The sequence below is a fragment of the Pelecanus crispus genome, chromosome 5 (genome assembly GCF_030463565.1).
Source record: "Pelecanus crispus isolate bPelCri1 chromosome 5, bPelCri1.pri, whole genome shotgun sequence".
Lineage (NCBI taxonomy): Eukaryota > Metazoa > Chordata > Aves > Pelecaniformes > Pelecanidae > Pelecanus > Pelecanus crispus.
This window is the reverse complement of record NC_134647.1, coordinates 3,561,734-3,587,034: the sequence shown is the minus strand read 5'-3', so window position 1 is coordinate 3,587,034 and position 25,301 is coordinate 3,561,734. Positions and strand designations below refer to the sequence as shown.

Here is a 25,301-nt window from a genome sequence, read left to right as displayed (position 1 = left end):
CCTCTGCAGGAAGGCTTTATTAGCCTGTAACTGCTGCCTCTAGAAGCAGGACAACTTCTTCTGCCACATAATATATTTGTAAGGGTTAATTCTACATTCTTCAGTTCTTAGCCACAATAAACCACAAAATTATTAGTAGCTTGTTCATTACCATGGACCTTCACATTTCTTTTCTAAAATTCCGAATGGCCAATTTTCAAATGCAATATCCACAGATTTTTTGATAGATACTTGACTCCCAGTTGCCATCTCTTTCTGAAACCAATTAGTTACATTTTGGAGCCCCAGTTTCTTAGCATTTTAGCAAAACCAGTAACTAATGTTTGAGCTCCAGTATCCTCTAATTCATGTGAATCTTCAAAAAGTCCACCTCCCATTATTGTTCTTTAACAGTACTGTTGGGAACTTAGTATCTGTTGAACCAAAAACTGGCAATCAATCGCTCTCCCCAGCACTCATCTTCTCTATGACACTGAACTGAATCAAATAATATTCCCTGGAATGTTATACTTACTGAGGTTTTAAGTTACCAAAGTGGGACAACAGGACCTCTCTGATGGACAGACTCAGAAACAACTAGAAACAGGTAGTCTCACCCAAGGCCTCTCACTCCTTCTCTTCCTCCAGGCAGCCAACTTCCATTCGGACCTGCAAACCTGTGATACACTTCTCAAAGCGTTTCTTCAGCTAACTGTCACTACTCATCTCTGCTAGTAAACTCTAAAATCCACAAACATGTATCTCAAATTTCCTCTATTTCCTGAAAACCTGGCCTGTGACAATTCGGCTGCTTGTAAGCTGGCTGGCTCATCTGATCGCTCCTAACTGCAATTTTCACAATGTCATTTACTAACCTATCGAGACTAATTTGTTGTTCCAAGGGAGACTTCCAGAAGCCATATTTTTAAGGTTTCCAGCTCAATCTTTGTAACTTTTCCCCTTCTTTTTAATTTAAGCCGGTCGACTATTAACATCCTATAAACTTTACTGCTACAAAAGAACTCACATTTTAAGATTCAGGGCTGAAATGAAAACTCGAAGGACAAGCTCTGCGGTCAGTTCTTTTGAAAAATACTACGCGTGTTGCTAAACCTTGAATCCCAACTGCACATCGCAGCTCTGATAACTAGCCCACTCTCCAAGTTCTCCATCCCCACCCCTGAGGGCACTTTTCTATGTGTTGCATTTTGATTCAATGAGCAAAACAGATCTACTTTTCTCTAGAACTTAGGTTCTATACCTGACACTACTACTATGCTTTTCATCAAGCTCCCATAAATTGTTTCTGCCACTAAGAAATAGATGAAGACTTTGGGTACACTTCTGATAAAATGTCTTTGGCTTATGAAAAAAATATCTGCATTACCTGTGACAGTGTAGTTGACTTTCTTGTGGTCCTCTAATATTGTTTAACAAAAATTATATATACACACACACACATAATTTGTGATGTAACTCTGAAGTTAAACCACAGCTCGGCAAATTAGCCAACTCTCATGATCCCACTCTTCAGTCATTACAGAAATCTTCCAGTGTATTTTGAACGACATCATAAGTAATTGCATCTATTCAAGTTTTTTTCCTTGTTTCAAAAGAACAAAAGTCATTAACAAAATAATTCTAAAGAGCATGCAATGCAATACTCTAAATATCTGACAATCTCTCCCCACTTGGCCCTCCTATTTCTTAGGACTATTTAATTACAAATTGTCAGTCTAAAATACGTAATTCTTTACCAACCAATATATACATGTATAAAGACTTTCTAAGTAAACGCAAAAGATATGTTCTTTAAAATCTAGTATCACTGTCAGGACACTGTAGCAAAAGAAAACACTTGTCACACATTTTAAGAATTCATCGAAAATAATGGTGAAAACATTACAATGTTGTAGCACTTTTGCTTTCTGTGACGGAGAGTTTGTTTATCAAGGGGTATATAAATTATCATACTATATTCTGAGAAGGAAGATCTCTACACAGACCTGAAGAGCCTTGTTTTCATAATACAGATTAGGGTTTTAAGAATTCATCTCGGACTCTTCGTGGCACTTCAAAAAAACGGATTGTATAGTATAAATGAGGACTATAGTACAATATCTAGAAAATTTAATTTTATGAAAGAAGTATGCAATCATACGTGATAAATGCCACAGCAATAACAAACAGCAACACAACAAACTGCCTCTAAGAGACAATGTAGTGTCTGAAAGCAACAGGAAGCTCTAGTTGGGTGATCTTTTCTGACAAGACAGCGCAAATCCTCCAAAGAAACATCACTCTGTCCTCCAAGAAAATAGGTTAGATATTTTTTCATCTCTGCACAAGTATTTTAAGGAAAAAAAAGTCTGGATAGCAGATCAAAAAAGAAAAACAATCATTGGTATAAATGCAGCCTTTAATGAAAATTACTTGATGGAGATTGTATTTAAGTGTTAATTTCCGTAAAATTGTGTATCTATGCATTTGTTTTTAAACTTGAAGCAGGTGAACATTTCATCTTAGTGTGGGCCTACAGGCTCCATCTGATTACATTAAATAGGAATTTGTCACACACAAAAAACTCGCTATAGAAATAGCTTTACATAACACGATACAGGCCGAATCCGATTCATTTGTAGTCATTGGTACTGCTCATGTGAATAAAATGAGCATACTTTAGCCAAACACCAAAATACCTGAATCCAAAATAGGGCTATGATTTCAGCATGTATTTTACTTTGTCTTTGTGGATATCAGCTGGATTCAACAACTGCATGTAAAATTTATAAGTTTGATTACAAGCATAAAAGGAGAAAGGACGTATATACTGACCCAATCCAAAAGCATACCAGAGGCAAGCTTTTGATTTCATTTCAGTTCGTCAACATTGAAAAGGTTGATTAATTCTACGTTTTCTTGTGCTTTAAAGCTGTGTTATCCATATAACTGTAAAGTATCTCAACAGTTTTGGAGCAGAGTAAAAAGGAGTAAAAAATGCAAAATAATGAATAATTTGAACTAATTTTGTTATCTGTCTGCTGCACTAAAACTGAAAATTTGTATTAAAACTCTTTTAAAATATTACGAGTTTCACGTAAGTTATGCATGTGAAATTAAAAGTAACTTTAAGGCAGTTATTTACCCATTTTTTTTAAAAAATTGGGTTGTCCTCCAATATCTGCACTTTTTCTCACAGCATGGAAAGTTACGCTGGCTGGTAAGGAGGAGATCCCTGAGAGAGGTGAATTTCTTGCTGTTTTGGTCATTTTTGGTTTGGTTATGTAAGGAGAGTGTCTGAACATGGTCATCTCTTCCTTCAGAGCTTCAAAGGGAGAATTTCTTAAACCGTGACGGAAGATTCATAAGATAATGACAAGGGTTATACCTGTTGATGTTAGTCCTGATATTATAAACACCATTGTCGTGGTTTAACCCCAGCCGGCAACTCAGCCCCACCCAGCCACTGGCTCACTCCCCCCCCGGTGGGATGGGGGAGAGAATCGGAAGAGTGAGAGTGAGAAAACTCATGGGTTGAGATAGGAACAGTTTAATAATTGAAATAAAATGAAGTAAAATAGTAATAATAATAACAATAGAATATACAAAGCAAGTGATGCACGATGCAAATGCTCACCACCCACTGACCGATGCCCAGCCCGTCCCCAAGCAGCAGTTGCTGCCCGCCGACCAGCTTTCCCCCAGTTTCTATACTGGGCATGATGCCATGTGGTATGGAATGTCCCAGGTTGGGTCAGCTCTCCTGGCTGTGCCCCCTCCCAGCTTCTTGTGCCACTGGCAGAGCATGGGAAGCTGAAAAAGTCCTTGACTGGTGTAAGCACTAATTAGCAACAACTACAACATCAGTGTGTTATCATTATTCTCATCCTAAATCCAAACCACAGCACTGCGCCAGCTACTAGAAAATTAACTCTATCCCAGCCAAAACCAGGACACCCATGTTTCCCACTCAACATTTTAAAAATGCTTGTATAGATACTATGAATGAGTCTCGCACGATAGCTTCTTGCCTCTAATGCTGTTTCTGCATAAACAGCATTTATTCAGTGGTACGTGTGGAAATAGCAAAGGCACAGCTGACATCCTCCGTTCCTAGCAGTGCTCTGAAGAGAAAAATGAGACATTGCTGGTTTTTAATTCTTCTCATTATTCCCTAGAAGGAAAGTTATATTTGTGCTGCCTCTAGGCAAAGTACCATCCCACGTGAACAAAAGAATGAAACTACGATCACATCCTTATCATCCTGCTGCTGCTACTCCTGCACAGAAGCTCTCCGCAGATGCTTAAGTCCCTGACACTGTATCGTCAGTGCTCATATGTCACAGTAAATGATTCATTAAAAATGCATAGTCAGACTGATCTTGGAAGAGGAAAAAAAGGCCTGGGGTTTAAGGCGAAAGAAAGTAGAATAGCCAAAAGGAAGAAAAGGAAAACACCCCCAAAATTCACATGAGAAAGGCAGGCAAAAAGACATTTAAAATGAAAGAGGAGACAGCAACTGTGTTGACATTTTATATGTCTACTTGGGATAAAACTCATCCTTTTACTAGCAATAAAAGCAACAGCCTAGAGAAAGCCCAAAGCCCTTAAAGCATTTGGCATCAAGTACCTCACAAAAATGGTAGGCAATTTCTGCTAAGGTCTGTACCGTATTTGCACCAAACTACCTTTTTTTTTTTTTTTTTTTTCCTGTAATTAAATGGAAGCAAATCCCTAAAGCAGATATAGATAGTTCTATCGATATGGTGCCTATAACGACATAACTGAAACAGCATTATGGTGCTGCATCCACGCAACAAAACTGGTTTTTATTGTTTGCATACCAAAAATGGGCATATTTGTACCTCTCCTTAGTTCTTTCTCTTCATATGGTGCATTAGGTAGGTCTGCAAAGGACGCAAGGCTTATGGGCAGCACCAGTGGGGTTGAAAACAGACTGATGCTTCTGGAGTGGCATGATCAGAGAGCGGGCTCTCAGATCCTCGTTACCAACATCATCCCAATTCACGTACCATTTGTCATGGTCCCATTAGGCCTCAGAACCAGGAAGGAAGGGAGAGAAAGATACGCTTCATTCGCAATTCCTGTGGTCCTGATAAACACGCGATTGACAAGACCAACCCTATACCATTCCTGGTTTTGTAATATTTACTGGATGGCCAGAAGGCTTTACTCTGCTAAAGGAATCCTGCAAGCAAAAAACCACCCATGCTTAAAAATAATAAGCTACTTAAGTAAGAGACACCTCCTTACTCTGACATTGATGTAAATGGTGTTATATAGATGACATATTTGTTCTACTTTTATTAAAAATAATTGGTAAAATACAAATATGGACCATAATTTACATCCTGTCAGTAAAAAAAAAGCCAAATACCTACAATGGGAAGTATACATATATATTCACACACACACGTACAATAGCAATATTTTTAGCTATAATTTCCTACTCATGTGGCAACATGACGAGCATTTTGAAGAAGCTGAGCCAAGTGAAAATACAACCTGCAGAACAGGTCACGTTTAAATATTCTGCTATTGAAGAATATTAAAACCTACAGATTAAGTAGGAGTGTTGTAATACTTACATTAATTAATGCTTGTAAATCATTCTGAAATACTTGGATAAAAGATGGCATAAAAAGTGTTGCCACATGTCTTGATGCTTCTAGATGTGCACAATCCATCTCGTTTTGCTTTTTGGATGTTTCAAATCATCAAATAAAAGGTCAGTGGATTAATTTAGTGTTGGTAAGTGTTTGAACACAGCAAAGAAACACCAAGGATGCCTGAATCCTGATTAAGAACTCCAGCAGGCACCTCAATATAAATAGACTGAAATACCTATATTTCTTCATGTCTGAATCCAAGCGCTAGTGGTGGCTCACCAGGTCGAGTTACTGAAAGCCTCTGTCGATCAGTGAATTAGCGCAGCTCGGAGAGCTTGGCAATATTACTCAGCCTCGACTTGGCTGTATGTCCACATATGTGAAGCATCTTATACATAATATTCCTTCCAATCTAGTACCACCTAGTATTTACATCACCAAAAAAATTTAGACCATGCCATCAAGCAGCATGAAAAGGAAGGTACCTGAAATCACTCAATCCATGTCTATGGTTAGCGAACAACATGGCAGTTTTCAGAGAACTCGGTACTTCTTGCTTATATGAACGCTGCCCTTTATGAAAATACAGAAATTAAAGGCCAGCATTACGGCCCTTCTGCTTTCCTGCATCAATCTCCAAAGCTGAGGGACACATCTTCCTTTTTATTTGGAGATGAGTAAAGTATTTTATGGTATCTATTTTTAAAAAAATGGGAGTCTCACCAAACTCATGAAAGAGGAGAACCGCTGTCCTTAAGAGGGATTAATTTAGCGCAACAGTGTTTTATCTCGAGTGACAAAAAGTAGCACCAAAATAAACATCTCCTCCGAGAGGTAAGAACACTAGAAATTATTCATCTTTCCTGCTCCCTCCCTCCTCGGTTCCAAAGCGAGCACATGTGCTGCTTTATACCCACGTTCCGAGGCACAGACTGTTTGTTCTGCTCTCACGCAGCACGTAAAACAATGTGGTGTTGTGCCCGTCTCAGGAACTTCTAAAGGCTATCTCGCTACAAATAAATACTGCAAGCCGCTAGACTGCGGCAGCCAAAGGACAAACAATGATAGGAAACAGAAGTTTGTTGTGATTCGGAGGGGTGGCTAAGCAAGCTGCCAGAGGCAGGAAGGGCAAGCCACCTTGTGAGCAGAGCACCCTGTTCTTCAGGGCGACCAGTCATTAACTGCACGTGATAGGTAGGCTCCGTAGGTGCAACCACCTCGCTAGCAGCCCGGCGGGGCAGCGTCCGAAAGCCAGGCTGGAAAGCACGCAGGGGATGGCGTGGCAGCAGCGATGAGGCTGAGGGACGTGCCCGCCATGGGGGCCGCCGCACGCCCCGTCTCCTACCAGGGCTCCCTGTCAGGGCGCAGCGGGGGCGCCTCAGGCGGGGGGAGCCAGGCGGCGGGCCGGGAGAACGGCGTTGGACGCCGCTGGCAGCAACCCGCAGCTTGACACCGGGGCTCGCAGCGGGTTTTACGGTCTTTTTTTTTTTTTTTTCTGACATCGCTCCGTCACCTGACAAGGGCCGCGGTCGGGGAGAAAAGCTCCCGGACAGCGAGAAGGAGCCCCGCAAAGGTGAATTCATAATAACGGAGTGGGGGGGGAGGACCGGGAGGCGCCAGCTCCCCTCCTCCGGCGGCGGCAGGGCCGGGCGCAGGAGCAGGTGCCGGCGGGCGGCGCGGCCGGGCCCGTCCCTCACACCTGCCGGCCGGCACGGCGGCCTCCTCAGGGCGGGCGCCAGCAGAGCCTCTCCCCCCCGCCCCTACCCCGCAGTTACCGAGGCGAGAGGCGACAGAAAAGCGGCCCCCCGCCGGCCTTCGCTCTGCGGAGCGGGAGGGCTCCGGGAGGGCTCCGGGAGGGCTGCGGCGGGCGCGGCGCTCAGGGGACGGCGCTGAGGGGACGGCGCCTCAACGGCCGCGGCGCGAGGGCCGCGCCCAGGGGCGGGCGGGGGCGCGCGCGGGCAGGTAGGAGCGGGGGGGGGGGGGGGGGGGGGAAGGAGGGGGAGCGCGAGCCTCCCGCGCCCCGCCCCGCCGTGGGGGGGGGGGGAGGAGGAGGGGAGGTGGGCGGGGCCAGGCGGCGGGCGGCGGGCGGTGAGTGGGCAGGGCGGCTGTCAATCCGGGGCGGCGCGCGGCCGGCCGGCGTCGCGCGACGGGCTGCCGTGATTGTGGGAAAAGGAGGTGGAGGGTGGGGGAGGGGGAGGCGGAGAGGAAACAAAAACAATCGTCCGGGCGCCGCCATCTTGGGTCCGTTCTCCACGCCACACAAGTGAATGGGTAGATATGAAATTACCACAGGGGAGCAGCAGCAGCAGCAGGGCACGGAGGGCTGTTCCGAGCTGCCAGCGGGACTCGGGAGACGCTAGGGACGGCTCCCGCCGCCGCCCTGAGGAAACCCGCGGGCTCGGCCTCTTCTCTTCGCCAGCCCCTAAACTGCACTCCTGGAGGGACAAAGTTGGTCTCAGCCGCGCTGCCTCCGCCGCCCGGGAGACGAGAGAGTTGCGTTCGGCGGCGGCTTCCTCGGGGCCGGGAGTGAGCCGGGGTCAGAGTTAGGGGCGAGGGCGGCGAGGGGATTCCTCCCCCCTCCACCCTCCGGCCGGGGCTCGCCCGCTGCGCGGTGTGGGAGGCAGGAGGAGAAGGCAGCGGGAGCCCAGCCGGCTGTTCCTTTCCACCCCTGCTATTTCTTATTCCTTTCTCCTAAAAGGAAAAAGAAAAAGAAGAAAAAAAAAAAAAAAAAAGAGGCGAGAAGTGGATCGAGTGCGTACGTGCGGGGGGCCGGCGGGACTGCCTCGGGTCGCCGTTGGAGCAGCCGCGGGGCGGGCGGCGGGAAGGCGATGAGTCCCTGAGGAGCCGAAGCCCTGCGTTCGCCGGGCAGGAGAGCCGAAGCCCTGCGTTCGCCGGGCAGGAGAGCCGAAGCCCTGCGTTCGCCGGGAGGCAGAAGCCCGCTGCCCGCCCGGCCAGCTCGGAGGTGGCCGCTGCATCCCCCCTATCTGCCCGCAGCCTCGCTCGCCTCCCCGCTTCCACCGAAGCTCGGCTCTCCTAGAAGCACGGCAGTCAAGGAAGGAAGGATTTGCTACGAAGAATCTTATCACCCTCCTCCCCAGCGGCTGGATACTGCAATTTTTTTTTTTTTTTTGTCCCCCCCCCCCCCCCCCCCCCAGTCACTCTTCTGTGTTAAAATACCAAATATAGCCTCTTGGGGGGGGAGGGGATGGCAATCTCTTAGAAGAATTTGAAATCTTGCTCGGATTCGGGAGCGCTGGTGTTGCACGGCCCGGGAGAAAGATCGCGGAGACGGGGGAGCGAAGGGGAGATGTGCGGCTCTCGCTGACTGCCGGCAGGACTAGAGATTTGCCACTTTTCCAGAAGCCCGAAGGTCGGTTGTTATCAAACTGTTGTTTCTCCCCTTTCCCTCTTCTGGGTAACGCTAAATCCCTCAGCATTATTAAAGAAAACCGGAGTGTTGCCCACGTGTAGCTGGTGGCTTTCTGGTTTTCTTAAGGTAGCTTTCATCAACAAACTGACAAAACTTCCTCCCTTCACCCGGAGGCTTTAGAGGGTTGAACCTGAGATGGAGCTACTTTTCTCCCAAACACTACATGTCGTGTAAGGGGAGCCAGGACGAAAACGTCGCGTGTACCGATTTCGATCCGACTCCCCGACACTCGGCACCCACGAGGGATGCTTGACGGAGCTTGATGTGGAAAAGCAAAGTTGGAGTGTGCTCAGAGACTTCGTCGTGTCCAGCGGCTTAATTGTTGACTTTTTTTTTTAAAACCGTGGATTCGTAGCATACTTTTATGAATTAAATTTTGCCACCGTTTGTACAGAAGCCAAATGACCCGTGTGTTTTGAAACACGGTTCCAAATATATCCATCCCTCAACCCGGATTCTCACTAGAAAGAGCCAGAGGGAGATCGTCAGCGTGAAAAGAAATCTGATTTTACTGTTTTGTGAACATTATCTGCTGCAGAAATGTTGCTATAGATTGCTTGATAACGGTTCAGCAAGAAGGGAGATTTTCCAGCTTGCAGGACCCAGGAAACTGGATATTTAAAGTCACTTAAATGTTTTAACAGCATTGGAAAATGGGAGCTGCTACTAAGTTGGCGTTTGCTGTTTTTCTTATCTCTTGTTCTTCAGGTAAGTGAATGCTCTTGGTTTTGTCGCTTTAAACGCGAGGCTTTGGGGTCAGCACTTGAAAGCTTGAGGTAACTTTGTCGATTCCTGTGGAGGAGGAGAAATTTCTTTTTTTCGGATGACAAATCTTTGGGCATGGCAGTGACTGTAAAGGTAGAAGCCGTTTTCATCGTTGTTCTTTAAAATGTATGTGACACGAGCACTTCAGGTGCGTGCAGCGCTTGCATTTCAGATCAGCTGTGTGGAACGAATGTGGAGGCATAAGCGCCTAGTGTCACACACAGGAAGCTGGCAATGCACTTATTAGTGTTTCGTGGTGGTTTGGTTTTTTTAAGTAAGAATAACCCAGCTGAAATACTCTTAACTTCAATTAGATCTCTTAGTGCAGACCATTCACTGGTGAATGGCAGCCTTCATTAATGCTTCATTAGTTTAGAGTAGGAACTGCTCTGAAAGCTTTAGCTCGTCCTTTAGCGATAGCGAGGGGTGTGTGCATGTAGATGTACGCACAGAATCGGGCAGAAAAGGCAGACTTTCAGTCTAAACAATAATTTGTAACGCTTTGTGTTTTGCGACTCGGTATGTCAACTGCCTTGTAGTGCAAAACCGAGAGAAAAAAAAAAAAAGCTACTACTTCTCTCTTTAAAACGGCAGAAGTTGGATTTCAAATGCCAGCTCTGAGTCCCGAGAAGCGAGCGGGGCGTGAGGACTTCCCCACGCTTCCTTAGGAGGAAAATGGTTATGGGAGCAACCGGTGGTGGGGGAACTCTTGGTACATTTCTGCTTGAAGCTCCATCATCAGTTTCACAAAAAAAACTATTAGGAGGTGCGTAAGGGATCTAATATTTGTTTACATGGCAAGCCTGGCACTTTCCGCTTATGCTTCAAACGTGTGTACATCGGTGTAGGTTTAGATGCGCTTTCTAAGGTTCTTGCACAGCGTGCAAAGGTATACTTGTTTATCAGTCTGAAAGCTAGCAGACAAGTGCTCAGCTCCTCAGTGTAACCAGTGTAAGGGAGTAATGAGACCCGTATAACAATGCCTTTTAAGATTTCAGTGTTATAATGTACAGGTTTTTGCTGAACAGGACACTTTCTTGTGGTTAGTAAATGGATAGTCTAGTCTTATGTCTGTAGCAGTATTGATCAATTCCGTGTGTGCTAAATGTGCTGTGAAATGGCTGCCAGAAATAAACTAAAAAAAAAAAAAAAAATCCTTTCTGTTTTAACCAGATAAATAACAGAGCAGGTTAAGGACAGATAGAGGTTTGGTGGTTTGGTCTTTTTTATTGGGGTATACCATTTATTCCTCTCTTGAAACAAAACACGATTTCTTCTGACAGTTTTGTCTTGCAGTAGAAGATGTGTCTTTCATCTTTTCCTAATACCTTATTTTTAAGTTACTTGAGCAACATTCCTCTTAATTAGGGAATATTTTCTGTAGGGAAACTTCCCCCCCACACACACAGTGACAGTTTCTCAAAGACTTGCTGCCATCTGCTCTTCATGTCTGTCTCTTCCTTCCTTGTCCTTCTATTAAGATCTCTTTGCCTAGAGCACAGAATAGTGATCTTGTTGACATTACCTATCCCACTTATTAAAAAGAATGGTTAAGCAACAAAAGCCGACTTTTCTTTAGCATTTCTTGCCCAGGTTGTTCTTGGTAAGGTACAATGAATGTTTCTCTTGCCTGTGAAGGTGGAATTAATCTTTGCTAAATGAGCAGGAAACTGGCTGCAATTCGGACTGCTTCTCATGTTAATGATATTGTTTTGGTGGTTATTCCGGTACTACACATTGAGTGTTATGGTATTTACAATTACTAAACTACCTTCTACTCACCTAAAATGTTAGAGTATCTGCAGTCCTGGTGTAGGTCTAAAAATAAATAAGTTCAACAGTAAGTTTTTGATTTTATGATGAAAATTATAAGATTATATAAGATTTTAGCACGAAGAACAGGCATTTTGATAAGTAGTGTTTCTTCTCTTAACTGTGACTTGTTTTGGTTTAAAATCATACCTGATCAATTGATTCTAACGTCATCGTCGGAAGAAGTTGTGTCTTTTCCAGTCTTTAGTCTTGGAAAAAAAAGTCTGCCCAGGCTATATATTTAAGAATATTGGTAGTGGTTGAAGAAATCCTAGAGTTCAGGTGTGCAGATGTGTGGTTTGTCTGTCTCCGGTGTGCAGTCTCCAGCTACTCCGAGTGCGTGTGTCGGGGAACGGGGGTGTTGGTTTTCTGTATTTATTAATTTATTTCCAGCAGTTGTTTACATAGCCAATTAATACTAGTGTTCTTTAAATAATTAATACTAGTGCTCTTTAAATAGGTGAAAATGTTGTTGGATTTTTTTTTTCCACCAGTGTGGTGGGTGTGGAAGTGGTCTTTACGTTGAAGGCATTTTATTTTACTATCTATAAACTGCTCTATGAAATCCTGTAAATGTACTTCAGATGGACAGGAATTTCCAGTGAATGAAATCTAATAATCTTTGCAAAGGGAGTGAAAATATTTCCCCTTTCTGACTAAGATATTTAAAAAAGAGCATCTGTGTTATGTTATTACACTTTAAAATATTTGTAGATGCTTGAATAAAAGTGGGTGTAGGTTTGCACCCGTTTGTACTAATTCAAGAGAATGAGATGAATGCGTGTTAACTAAACATGAAAACAAAGTGCCCAGGTCAGGGTTCTCCATGTGCCTGCTGATGTGCTTTTTATGTAAAACTGTCTGCATTTCTGATTCAAGAAAGAACAGAAGATCCTGAAGTGATAATAAAATACTTATGAACAATTGAATATGCTTCCTGTGACTCTCTTGTAGATGAGGCAAGATTGTAGGTGAGCTTAAAAAAGGAAAACAGTAAATAGCTTGTTCATCAAAGAACACTTCTCTTTAGATATTATCTGTGTTCTCCCCCTCCCCCAAGGAGATGTGTTCCTGTGTCCTCCAGATTGCGGAGTTACACTTTATGAACTTCCAGGAACAGAGATCGTATACTTTCGTAATTTTATGTGATGTTTCAGAATATATGCCCCATGCAGCTGAAAATGTGGGAGATGTTGAAGTAGTGGACTGTCTTTAACCAAAATCTTGTGTTGTGGGTGCTATAGTTTCTAACATCTCATGGTTCCTTTTGTTACTCTTGCACTCCGTATCTCCTAAACCATCGTTTCTTCTCTTCTGAGCTACCTGTTCTGTCTTTGGTACCTGGGCAGTCTGTCATCAAAGTAATTCTGCACCTCTAAGGCTCTTACAGGGGACAAGATCCATATTTTTTAAAACACACTTAAGCTTGATTCATGCTAAAAAATCACCTAAGCAAAAGGAAGCATTTTGGAAGAGTCTTGGTCCTCTCTGGTTTTTTTTTCCTCATGCTAGATCGTTCTCAAGCCACTCTGAAGGTCTCGAGTAATTTTGCTAAAGGAAATGGTATGTCAAAGATACCTTTGTAGTTAAAGTAGCATTTTCACTGCATAAGGAATGTCTTATTCTTTGATTTTTTTGTTTTATTTTATTTTGTTCTTCTATCTCACACTGATTATTCTCAGGGGAAATTATTTTTTTTTTAATTATTCCCCCCCCCCCCCCCCCCCCCAAAATCTAGGTAGAACTGTAAAGCCAAAGATACTGCTACAGCTTCAGAAGCTGAATGGCTAGGTGTTCTGAAGGAATTGAGGGGTGGGAGGTGAGACTTTTTTTTTCTTTAGTTTTACTAGTGTAACTTTTTTTTTGACTGTCCTTTCATTATTGATTTGGTAGTGCTTGAGAATCCTGCCAAAGGTTTAGGAGTATTGTTTGTGAAGCTGTCTCTGCTGCTATGTTCTCTGCAAGCCATCCATGATTGTGGTTGAACTCTAATCACTTTATTGCACAGGCGGAGCAATAAGACACTTCAGACTTAGCACTGCTTTTGAAGTAAAATCCTGATCAAGATTCCTTTTTTATAAAAGTGCACACTTCTTGTAATTATGTTATCATTGGGCAATACCCCAGCACTCTTGATGTTGCTGTTGAGAGCAGGACTTGTAAACTTACTTAATACTGTTTTGAAGCATAGATACATTTACTTAGATGTAAATGTTACGTAGTTTACAAAGTTTCATGGCTCCAGGTTGATGTTATGACTCAGAATTAGTAACAGAATTTTGATCTGTAATCAATGTAATCTGTTAATACTTAACAAAAGTTACAAACCCTAAATCTTCTGGGTTATGAAAAAGAGCTGTCCGTGTGCTAATGCAATATTAGAGCATGTAAGTGTAGTTCTAGTAGAACCCTGCTTGACAAATGTTTCTGGAGAGATGCTTCTGTCTTGAGTTTATTTGCATGTCTACCCTTGAGACACAAGTCTTTGCTCATAGAAAAAGCTTAAATAAGTTTGCTTCAGATGCTGGATGCCATGGAAGTTGGTGGGAGGAGGTGTTCTGTGTGAGGAGAATGTGGTTTTCTGCTATATGGGGGTGTGAGAAGGTAATTACTGCTACCATGAATAATAGTTTTCAGCTGGTTTTAATGGAGAGTATTTGAATGCTATTTTGTTCCCCCCCCCCCCCCCCCCCCCCCCCCCAACACTTTTCTGGAATTTGGGGGCAAAAGTCCTTAGGTGATGGGTTCAGAGCAGTGGCAAATGAGGGCAGACAACTAACTTCCTCTGCCCCCCCCTCCCCCATTTAACTATAGAGGTTCATTTTTGTCATGTCACTAGTTTTAGGTAGGGGAAAAAAAGAAAAAAATAACAGTAACTCCAGTGTTTTTCATTCTTAGTGATTATACCTTCTCTCCCAACTCCCATAGCTTATTTCTCTTTGAAATTGGAATACAGTTGTATTTCAAACTATCATTATGAAGTATGCATCTATAGTGTCTGGTCTCTTAAAAGATGGTAGTAATGTTTTCTTTATTAACAGACAAATGTGGTGGATGCAGCATGCAAAAGTAGTCTTTTGGAGACCTATATGATTTGGAGCTAAGATATAGCAAGTCCTGGGTACTTATCCTTGGGAAATCACCTGGAGAGTAATCATTATAACACGGGCTGTAAAAAGATAGAGTTTGACAAGGAATCTTACTGTGGAAGAGACTTCTTGGTGAAGGGGAGATGCATTTCCACCACTTAATTAACAGAAAGCAGATTAACGCAAATGTCTGCTTTAGCTGGTTGGTAGAATACATGGTCTGTTAGCTATCTGATGTTCCTGAAAATGAGAACTCTTTAAAAAGATCAAGAAAATTGCGAATTTTACAGCCAAGTTCTTGTGTGATGAAATCTTAATGTGTTTTTGTTGCCTTGGTGCTTAAAATTCAGCATATCTTATTTCCTGTTACTTCCATATGGAAATTGAAGTGTTATTGGATGCCAGTGACTTTATGTGGCATCTCTTATCTCCTCTCCCCTACACTGTCTGTGTGGTGGTGGAGGTTTTTTTTTTTTCTTTTCCTTAGAAACAGTTTGTGACTACGGTGCCAAACAGCAGAGCGTATTTAGGCTTAATCCCACAGAAAATGAATATTTACTGCAACATTGTTTACATTACATATCTTTGTGGGTACGAATCCCAAATGTACGTTAGATGCATCGAAAGCTTCAATTCTTGGTGGAAAGAAAGCAGAGAAGGATTTATCCACTGCAGTAATTATTGCTTAGGCACTGTTCCTTAGTAGTGTCGTAGTACAGTAACCCTTGAAGAGAAAGGTCAACATTCATGGATCTCTTCCGAATCTCCTCGTTAAAGCTGTAACTGGAAGCAAGTAGTCTGGCTAGGGGGAAAAAAATAGGCAGTTCGCTTGCTAACTGGAGGCATAAATCTTTGGTTATGTGGTTAGAGGTATTTGAAAAACACTTGGAAATGAGGGAAGCGTTTGTGGGAAGACTGCATGTTCCCGCAGCCAGAAGCAGCTGGAGGTAGCGCTGGTATTGTTGTTAGGATGGGATTTGCTCAGGCTGGGTATCGGAGGCGTGAAGTGCTTCTTTGTACCCACCTCTATCTAGTTGGTTGCCGTCACAAAAAACTGAACTACTTCAGATAGTTCAGCGAAAGAATGTACCTTCTCTTTTTATCTTTTCTTTCTTCACTTCTGTTCCACGGTTGTCCCAAATTAATCCCATTTTCAGACTCGCAATCCAAGAAGGATGAGCAGGATGGTCGCCTTTACCTGTCTGTCTGTGGAACTTTCTTTGTGATGGTCCTCTTAATGAACTGTGCTGCTCTTGCTTTCAGGCAGAAACTTCGTGATGGAGAAAATGAGCAAGTGACATACTTACGGTTGTATTGATGCCAGCAAAGGTCCGAGTGACGGCTGTGTAGCCTAAAATCTTGGTGACTTTACAGTGTAGCAGTGGAAGAACAGGAAGGCTTGTATATATTGCCAACTCAATGTTTCATTCTTTTTTTTTTTTTTTTTTTGAGGGTAAATTAAGTATTGCTAAACTCTAAAAACTTTCCTTGTAAAAGTACTGGTATTCTTGTATTCTACTGGTATTTCTGGTTCAATTGGTGCGAGATAATCTGTTTCAATCAGGATGCAGAGTCGGTCCAAAATTGTAACTAATTTCTATGTTATTCTTGAGTTATTCACTAAGAAGGCTTGTTAGCAACTCTTAAACTACATTGACTTGGCCTTCATATGATGTTGAGTACCTTTAGTTGACAAGAAGGCTACATGTTGTTGAAGTAATTGAAATGGTTAGATATCACCTTTTGAGATTCCTTATTTTGTTAAGGTAGAATTTCTATTTTTAAGGATTTATATGAAGCTGTAATTAGGTGGTGACTGAATTCAAAATGCCGGAACCAGAATGTAATTAAAAGCAAGCCCCCGTATACTGTTAACTGCAATGGGTATGTAAGAAATGCCAAAATACATTTTTGGTTTTTTGCTTTTATAACTCTTTTTACATGAGGGAAACATTGCCTATAGTTAATGAATTGAAGTGACTAAAAGGCAAGATACTCAGGAAGAATCAACGTTTTATAAATGCTAGATCTTAGCTAAAATGAAAACCAAGACTATTTCTGAAGTTCTTTTGTTTTCTGAACTTTGAGATAGTTACCAACTAAGCTGAAATTAAGAAAATGAATGTTGTATTTTGCTTTTACAAATGGTAGGTATTGCCTTCTAATCTAGTTTTGTTGTGCACCTAAATGAGGCTGTTCTCACGGTTGGGAAGATTCCACTGTCTCTGTAATGACAGCAAATGAGTTAAGTTTTACCCTTCTGACTGTTAACATTGACACAGTCTAAAGCTAATACCTGAAAGGTTACTTAAGAATCAAATTTCATTTAAAGGTTTTGTTTTCAGAAAGTGTATAATTAATTTTAAAACTGTGAATACGAATCTGTATTGTTTGGGATTTTGTTGCTTTTCTATAGCTTTAACTCTTTGTGTCTTCCATTCCTAAATGGAGTGAATTAATTGTATTGTCATTTCCCCAGAAAAGAGTTAGTTTTTGGAACTGAAGTGGCAAAGTTTTTTGTGGCGGATCAACTTTTTAAGTTGGATGGTACATCCATCCTTTTTAGAAATGAAGAAGGGAGAAAGTGGTCAAAAACACTTAGGATATTGTTTCTGCATTTTCTGAAAGATACCAAACTTTTTATGAGGATAAGTTGACCTGCAGTTTTTATTCTGGGGAAAAAATGGAAAGGGGTAAGGCAACTCAGCAATTTTTAGTTTTTTTTTTTTTCAGTATGATTGACTGTAGATCTGAAGAATGTTTTAGAGATCATTTGTGGCTTGTCTTTTTTGACTGTTTCAAAACTTCTCAGCGAAATGAGGCTGCAGAGTGAGCACAAATACCGGTGAACGACTAGTGCAGTCCTGATAACTGTTTTAGCTTGTGCCAACTGGTGTCTAATGAGATGACATGCAAGCACAGTTTGAGGGATAGTGCAGGCAGGGGGCCAGTGCCAGGAGGCAGCACAGTCAAGACTGTACCAGAATTCCTGCAGCTTCAGCACTTCAGTATGCTCTCATCTTGTATCTGAGAGCATGGAGTATATACCATCAGTATGCTGTGAAAACATTATGATGATTTACACTGGGTTACAGCTTAGCTTTTGCATTATTTTGGATGTTCAAACTGAACAACTGTCCTACTTAAAAGAAAACACCAACAAAAAAAGCCCAAACCAATCCATAACCTGCTTTGGGGCCAGAAGAACGTCACATGGAGCCATGAGGAGGAGGTCCATGGTCAAGCGCTACGTGGAATCGCAATGCTCAGTCTGACATGTTGCCTAAGGGCCAGCAAGCAGCACGTGGACCTGTTGTGATCTGCAGTATAGAGACATGCTTTGAAGAAAAAATGCCTACTTTGTGTTTAAACATTATTTCTATTTTAGATGAGTATTGGAAGTTTTGATGCAGGAACAGTGGAGTTGGTTGTTACCATAATCTTGCAGTCTACCTGTTTCTTAATGTCATTTCATAATAATGGCTCTGAGTAGAAACGGTGGCTTCTTATCTGAAATTACTTTTTAAAAGCGTAGGAGCGTAGATTCATTTGGGTCATCAGGCGATCTTCTCCAGCCTCATGCTCAAAGCAGTGTGTTGTCCACCAGCCTCCAGGTTCTTTTCAGCAGAGCTGCTACCTAGTCTGACAGTCGCCGCTTGTACTGTTGCAGAGGGTGCTCTGTCCATAGGTGCAGGACTTCACGTTTGTCCTTCTTGCATTTTGTGGGGTTCCTGTTGGCCCACCCCTCTAGTCTGTCCAGGTCCTCCTGAGTGACATCCCTGCCATTGCCCGCAAACTCCCTGGGGTGCGTTACGCCACCTCCTCCAGCCATCGATAAAGGTACGAAACAGGATGGGCCCTAGGGTAGGCTCTTGGGGGGCTCTGCTTGGGACACTGCGCATCCCGCTACGGACACGTTCCTTACGTGAGCAAAATCCAATCACATGCCAGCTGTATCTTGAGCTTTATTTGCTAGCTCACATAGCTGGTTTTAACTTGGGTTCAGCAGCTTGCTTCCTTCTGGTGGCTTACAAACTTGTGATTTGGGGGGCGGTGTTTGTAACTGGAGCTGTAATAGCATGACCTTATTTTTTGCAGGTTCAGAGTTCTTATCTCATCTAGGTAACACTAATCTCTAGTCTTTAAATACAGCCTAAATGATCACAGTGATCTTTGTGCTGTCAGCTGTATTTTGAATACTTGGATTTCAATATCAACGTGGAAGTTGAAGTTTAATCTGGTTTTAAAAGCTATTTTTAAATATAACCAATCATTTTATCAAGCCTTCTAACACGAAAAACTGTTTCCTTCTAGGAATTTTGGGGAAGATACAGATAAACAGGGAAGTGGTTTAATTTTGTTGTTCAGTTACAGTGTTAAGTGTATGAGACAAAATTAAACTTTGCAGTCAGTAACTGTTAATTTTAGAAATTTTTGGTAGTGTTTGTCAGTAGAGGGTACAGATAGTTCTCTTTAGCTCATAGCAATTACATGATGGAAGAGTTTTCTTTAAATATTTCCATGTTTCGGGGTTGAAAAACATTTAGGCTGTGAAAGTTGCAAAAATTTTAAATTGCACACAATTGTTTGACTTACTGTACTTTTTATAACAGATTGTCTATTTTTTGTCATTTATAAAGCTACTTTAAAAGTGGCAGAGAGAAGACCACTGGTTAAGTATTTTCATTTTAACTCTCTGATCTTTAATTTTGGGAAGGGTCTATTTTGCAGGTTATCCCTAGGCATAATTGTATTTCATTAAATTTAACACAAAGCCTTATCAAAAAGGTTGTCTTAAATGGCTCTTAATGTTATGGTTTGATTACATTTTGTTTAACTTCAGGTTGTGGCACATACTGGGCCGGGGGGCAGGGACACAGACCCCAACAAATTAAGCCTCATCTAACCTTGCCCATTTAGAATAATACAAATCAGTAGCAAGATCTTAATTAGTTTCTATGTGCCTTGCTTCTAAGAGCAAGATTTTGGAACCATGAATAATTTGTGCGAAGGTTATTTAAAACCACAAGATGGTTTTGTTCCCATTCCTGCCCCCAAATAAATTCCTCCCCTCCCCAAATAAAACACCACCACCGCTAAACTCGGTAGCGACGAGTGACTTACCAGAGCTCTGGAAAATGCCCTATGAAAAAAAAGACAGTTTGGTAAAAGTCTTCTGTTTCTATTCACTTGAAAAAATACTGAATCACATCTTATTAGGTCAGAGGCTTTCAAAGAAGCCAAGAGTGCTCAGGTCCCACTTCTTATTCCATTGGAGGTGGAGCGGATCCCTCATGAAAAATCTTGATGCTCCAGTGTGTGGCTGTACTTTTCCAGTGGCTTAAAAACATTCTGATGGATGACAAATAAAGCAAAATTCATTTCAGTTGGCTTTTATCCCCTCTAACTGTACTTTTGACACGTTGAACTTGTATCCCCCTTTTGTCTCCCACATGATGTGTAATTATTTCTGTAAAGTATTACCTTTTAAAACAAATTTTACAATTTTTTTTAATAAGATAGTAGGAATAGTTCAGAAAATACATTTGAATGCTGTTTGGACCTGTGGCGACAGATGCTCTGGAGGTTTTGTTTGAGGAAGGGAGAAATTCTCTCCTATCCCTTACCCTGTTGTGTCCCACCAGACTGTGAGGACAAAAACTTGTTCTTTTCTAGCATCCCTTAATATACTGACTGTGTACTTTTGAAAATGCCTACACAGAGGCTGTATAGCAGATAATTTGCAAAAAAAAAAAGTCAATAATCTAACTCTTCAAGTTAGGAAGGAGTATGATTGGAAAGAGAATCATCTATGGCATATCCTAAGGAGAACCATCTTCTAGCAACCTGTCATGAAGATTCAGCCATAAAACAAATTCAGGTTTTGTTGTTTGGGTGTTGGTTGGTAGTTTTTCTGGTGTGTGGGTTTTTTTGTTTGTTTGGTTTTTTTTAAATCTTGAGTCTAAAGAGTGATGAGAATATGTACCATAAGTGGTGTAATTGATATTACTCTAGCGATGTGTGAGAACAGAAATGGAATAATCCTTGGGTTTTATGTAATCAACGATGAGTAAACTTCAGAATTTGGTGAAACATCTGATCTTACAATGTTGGAAGGAGAATGGCGCCTGATAGGGTTGGATGAGCTCTTTAGTTGGCAATTGATGAAGATTTTTCTAGAACCTTGCTTTGCTTAAATATTTCTTCTGAAATTTAGTAATCCCAGTTTTTCTCTCGCCATTATTATAAATATTTTGGTGTTAGAAGCTCTTTCATTCAAAGTGAACATGAAGAATGGTATTGGTGTAGAAAACCTATTGGTGTTTTTTTACTTCAGCATAATCACCTTGGTCAAAGTATGAAGATTCTTTCAACAAGTAACGTATAGCACATCACCTCAGGCAGTTAAAATCTTACCAGCTGAGCACTAGCAGACTTCAGTATGTAAGAGAAGAAGTAAATGACACTTTCTCATTTCTTCGTATTGTAAAAGTAAAAATGTGTGTCTGAATTTGGTTTTGATAGGCTTTGGGATATGTACGTGCTGACTAAGTATCTTCAGGGGGAGCTTCAGATGACCATCTGAACTCTTCTCCCCGCTGTCTTCCTTCTAGCCAAACAGTCTAACATTTTTCTGAGACAGAAGCTTGTTTGCAGCCTCAGTGCTTCTTTGAGAAATCCATCATTCAGGCATGGACTGACACATTCACTGTGCGGTAGGTCGTAGACTTTGATAGGAACTCTTGGAACATTGCTAATAAACTGCAAAATCCTTGTTGCAGATAACAAATGGGTTGAGTGTCTAGCATGTGTCGGACTTTGCTTGGTCGATGGTATCATTAGACAGGATATTCAAGCAGAAAAAGTCATTTTGAAACAGAGGTTCAGTAATGAAATAAAAGTTCTAGAAGTAAGCCAGCAAAGTTTATGTATTTTAATTGTTCCTCCGGTAGTTCAGCCAGCTTTGTAAAACAGCCAGTTAGCTTCTACTTGTCCAGAAGGGTTAGTTCAGTTGCACCAACTGCTAGAGGTGACAGCCACTGTCTCTTAGTGTAGCCACTCAGGGCAGCTTGTCCTTCATTAATGAAAACCAGGCGGGTTTCCTTCTGTTGAGACATCCCTGGTTCTCTGTGTGGTAGAAAGTTATGTATGCTAGGAAGTTAAGTCTTTCCTTTCCCCAGGCATCTTTGAAGTGTCATTTTAATTTCTATTGTGTGGCGCTTTTAGATTATATTTCTAGATTTAAGCTAGCTTCTCTTTGACAAAATGCGAAGAAGACTTTAGAAATTATACATAATGAAAAATAATACATCGTAGAGGCCTTTCAGTGTTGGTGTCTCGTAGTACTGTCAGCTTTGTTTTATGTAAGATACTTAAGAAAACTTGATTGGAGAATTGGGAGACTGACAGTTCCTCTTCTCTGTGTCCTCTTCCTCATCTAAATACCCAGTTCATGGTGAAGTTACACTTTGCTGTTGGTTCAGCCCTCTCATGCACCAGGCCTCGTGGCTGGCTGACATTGTGCTGGGCTGATTCAATTTGCTAAAGCAGCAAAAGTGACTTGAGAAAATGGCAAGTAGCTTTCTGCAAGCAGTGTCAAATGAAGACAAGAGTTGGGTTAAAAGATGATCGGAGCAAGGGGAAATGACACATCAGAGTTGGTGAGTAGGGCTGTTCTGTATACATATTGAGTAAGAAAGGAAAAATGACAAAATTATTTTTAATAACCTCCATCTTTAAAAACAACTTGCTTCTCTTTTTCAGAGTGGTTCTGAGGATCTCGGTGCATGCATGTTGTCACAGGATTTTGTTCTTTTCCCTTGCTTTTTAAATATCCTCATGTCGCATTATTCTCTAGGGGCCCTAGCTTAAACATTTCTGGGCAGAATGGCAGGCTGCTGCCTGTTGCAGTGCTGCTCTAGACAGCACCTTTGCTCATCCTCCATTTTACTGGTACAGAACTGCTGGGTTTTTGTATGGATGTACGAGGCTTGCATATGAGAGAGCAGGAGTCTGGTGGTCAAGTTTTTATTGTCATCATTCGCTTAAGCGGCAAACTCTTCTGTTGCACAGGTAGCAGAAGGCAAAGCTCCCATACTTACGGAGAGCACGTCACAAACTGGTAGAGCTGGAACCTGCATCTGTGGAACCAGATTCAAAGGAATAGGTGATAAAACTCCCGTCTCTCTCCCAGGCTTGCTGGTAACAGTGAGGTGGGAACTAGGTAGGAGGTTCAGACTGATAACAACGGTCTGTAAAATCCAGTTACATCCCAAGTTTAAGAAAACAATTTGGAAAGACTATTCGCAGCATAATCTTACTAGTGTCTGATTTGTGGTACTCAAACTTTAATCGCAAGTTGTCCTAGAAGCTTACTCTGAGCAGGTAGGCATGAAACTTTATGCAAAAACTCTGAAAAAATTCAGGTCCAAGCAGAGAATAGAGAGCACTCATGGATCTACAGCTGGTGAGGGAAGAATGTAGGAGAGGTCTTTAAAGTCACGAACCTCATTTGATAATGCCTGAATGTACTGAATTCAAAACACTAAACACAGCATCAATAATCGTATTTACAGAAAATAGCTGGTCTGGTGACTTTTACATATGGGCTAAACAGCAGTTACACCCAGGATCCCCATCTCCCCAGTCTGAGAGGAACCCCATCTTGTGAGCATCTTCCAGTTTCCAGGGGAGCATTATAAGAACCAGGCTACTTCTCAGGAGCTTGTCGTGTTGTTACCGTTACGAATATGAGTGTCTCTAAGCCAGATGGGCAAGCCGGTGGAACCAGGGCTGTCAGGAGTGCAGAGCAGTTCAAGTGTCATTGAATTGACAAAAGCCATAAACCAGGGAAATCTTCCAGACAGCAGGGCACGCTTCCGAGAGAAAAGGTCTGGCTCTCTGACAAGTCAGGATGAGGTTGTGGTACTTACAGTTCTGCTGCTAACCAAGTCTTTGGGGCACCTACCTAAACTCATCAGCCTTCTGTTACACTCTAGTGTGAAGTAAGCCTCAGGCTTTTCTTAGGCTTTGTTCAGACACCGTGTTGCTTTTAACCTTCCCTGAAACTACATGAGGACTTCTATATGAAAATCCAAGCACAGGCAGCAAAAGTGAGAGATAGATTAGTCTCCAGTAGCAGTGTTCTGAAATTATGAATAAAACATGACTAGAAGTCCAGATCAGTTCAGAAGCATGGAGGAATCTCGCCTTAGGTGTTATGTGAAACCTGTCATCTTTCTATTTCTTCCCAGCCATGGTCTTCTCCAGCTCAGCCTGAAACGTGCCTCCCTTTCAGAGAAGAGAGAAGCTGATGTTCCAAGGCCCAGGCTGCTATTTCCAGCATCCTGTTCATTTAGCTGCTTCCAGTTAACTATGATGTTTAAGTTGCTTTCTGCTTAAACAAAGCAGGATTTTTAAACCCTCTTTTCCCCGAGGTGATGGCTTCTGCTGAGGGTGTCTAGGTTAATGCAGTGACTTACTGCCAGCAGAAAAGCAGAGGCCTAAATCTGCATTGTTTTTCTTTTCTGTCCACCTTCCCTCTAGTGAGGCTGTTCATTCTTCTCCTGGGAGCATAATGTTCCTTTCTTATTTACCTTCGCCAGCACACCTTTCTAGTCAACTCAGCAAAATCTCCACCCCACCCCCCAGTCCCCGGAAAGTGTTTGCTTGTTGCTGGAGTAGTTTTCTGGAATTTTAGGAACTAAAATGTCTTATGGAAAAGTCTGGTAAGTTCTGGAGGAAGGACAAGATAATGGCAGTGGAAGCAGAGAGACCGATAAGGTGCTGCTGAGACCTCTGGCTCTCCCACTCTTCATATTCTTTTTCCAAGCAGATTCGGAACATTACACGCAGAAAGCGCATTGCCTCTTTTTTTAGACTAGTCTTCAGCCAGCTTGGCACATTGGAACAGCTTATTTGTACAAGAAAGGAGGCAGAGCCCTGCTGGGATTGATGTGGGCTGCCGTAGATTTGCAGCCGCAGAGAGGCTGAGGCAAATGGAAGTGAATGACTGTAACATTCCCTGGTCAGATATCTTCAGCCCATTGTGGAATGTGACTGCTCTGAGGCTGACAAGGTAATTGAAGCCTGGGCCCCCTCTTCCAAACTGCTGAGCTTTTACACAAAAAGCTTTTACGTGGAATCTCCAGTAGCTGCCTTCTACTGGAGAGTGAGCTCTTCTCTAGTATGTGCGGTGCTTCAGGAAAAAAACCAGCTTTGGTAATCGAAGTGGATGGCCTCAGGCCGGGGGAGGATGGACTGCATGGAGGTATCAAGTCTAGAAATTTAACCTCTGTAGGCAGGAACGACTTCTGTTTGTGCTCCAAGTTCCCCACTGATTTGCTTAGGGCAACTCTGCTCCATGGTTAGGAGTCCCGTATTTCTCCACTGACTGTACAGGGAACTTGGGTTCGTGGTGTCACCAATCTTGGTATCTCTGCATAAATAATACTAGAGTCAAAATAACAGTGGAGGAGAAGAAACAAAGGCAGTTTGAATGTTACATCCACCTTAACTGTAGAACATTACTGTTAAGTATATTCAAGGTGAAGGTAGGTATCAGTCTCTTGTTCAATTTGGTTTTCAAGGAAGTTT

At 42.3% G+C, this 25,301-nt stretch overlaps 1 protein-coding gene across 1 annotated transcript in view; it reads left to right on the top strand.

The window, feature by feature from the left end:
• Positions 1-9,728: 9,728 nt before the first annotated feature.
• The window catches only part of ACVR2A (activin A receptor type 2A), a 68,699-nt gene continuing 53,126 nt past the window's right edge, over positions 9,729-25,301 (top strand). The window contains exon 1 of the mRNA XM_075711601.1: positions 9,729-9,747. The gene's annotated coding sequence lies outside the window, so the exon portion shown is untranslated. The remainder of the gene's footprint in view (positions 9,748-25,301) is intronic.